Consider the following 1,541-nt stretch of genomic DNA (forward strand, 5'->3'; position numbering starts at 1 on the left):
AAAGGTTCATCAGATTTAGAGTAGCCTAACCCAATTTAGGGCCCAGGACTAAGCCCTCAGTATTCTCTGAGTGTACTGCTGGTCTGGCCCTATTTAGAATGTTGATTATTGAGCCTGGAGCCAGCCTCTCTGGGAGATCTGCCTTTGCCTGAGCTCAAGGTTACATCCAACATCTGATCTAGCTCTCACCCTGTAGCTTGTGGGGGCCAGCTCTGGGACCCTTTAGGCTATAATGGGAAATGCACAACCTGCCCAGTTGGCACCCTCCCCCAGGCTGTCCCACCTAGCCCTGAGCCTGAGCAGCCCCTTTTCCCAGGCAAGAAGATGTCCAAGGCCCATAAGGAGGAGGTAGGGGGCAATGGAGGAGTAGCAGCCCCTGTCCTAGCCTAGAGAATGAATACAGAGAGGGGTTGGTGTGACCCAGAGCTATAGGGAAGAATATTTATGGCCAGCCAGGATCTATACCTACATGAAGCCCCATAAATCTTCTGGCACTCATCCTTCACTCCAGGAGAAAAACTATTAATATATCATAAAGTCAGAGAAAAGGCTTAACTGAATTGTACAAGAAAGGAGAAAAGAAAAGAATTAATGATAATGCACCTGCAATACTATGAAATCAGAAGAGCAGAAAGGCAAAGAACTGAGGAAGGATTCTCTGGAGCTCTTCTAAACCACAAATCCATAGCTGTAAGAAACCCCAAAGCCATGGAGTTGTCTACCACAGCTGATGTCACTGGTGTGAAGCACCCCTCTCCCAAGAAACCTCAAAACCAAGCAGACCTCAAGGAGAAAAACTCAGGTTAAAACTCAATAGAATTGCAAAGTCACTGATAAGTCACTTCCAGAAAAACAAAGCAGAAGAAAAACTAGATGAATTGATTGAAATTGGAAAGGAAAAAGACATAAAGATGGATATCATTGATGTCAATGGCAGAAGAGTGATTGCCACCAAATGGTTTACAAGAGGGACATTTGTGTATCACAGGGGCTTTCTCAAGATCACAGACTCCAAGAAACCAAAGCTGTCTATGTTCAGGATCCTTCCACAGGCTGCTACATGGACTATTTCAGTACCTGAGCAAAACCTACTGGGTAGGTACCACTCAGAAACAAATTTTTCTCAGGAGACTGATCAATCACAGCAAGGGTGGTAATTGCCAAGCCAAATGCCAAGACATTGACAGCATGCCTCCTCTCATCTTCATCGCCTCAAGGGACAGCAAAGCCAGTAAAGAGCTGCTATATTATTATGGTCTATATCACTACAGCAAGAGCCTGCTGTAATGCTTCCCTCGATGCCCACCCATAGCTCAAACACTAATCTGTACTTCATTAGACATTTACTATAAAGAAATAAATTATTTCTCTTGGAGGGATGACGTTTAAATAAGTAATCTTATTTTTTTTTTAAAAATTTTAAATGTCTTTTCATTGTAATACGGAAGGAAGAAAGAAAATGAAGTAAAGAAGAAAGGAGAAAGGGGAAAGGGGAAAGGGGAAAGAAAGAGAGAGAGAGAAAGAGAGAGAGAGAGAGGAAG

The 1,541-nt window shown here is 43.3% G+C and overlaps 1 pseudogene; it reads left to right on the forward strand.

Annotated features, from left to right (window-relative positions):
- Window positions 1-432: 432 nt before the first annotated feature.
- On the forward strand, window positions 433-1,324 carry LOC123254736 (annotated as a pseudogene).
- Window positions 1,325-1,541: the final 217 nt, after the last annotated feature.

The sequence above is a fragment of the Gracilinanus agilis genome, unplaced genomic scaffold (genome assembly GCF_016433145.1).
Source record: "Gracilinanus agilis isolate LMUSP501 unplaced genomic scaffold, AgileGrace unplaced_scaffold31335, whole genome shotgun sequence".
Classification (NCBI taxonomy): Eukaryota; Metazoa; Chordata; class Mammalia; order Didelphimorphia; family Didelphidae; genus Gracilinanus; species Gracilinanus agilis.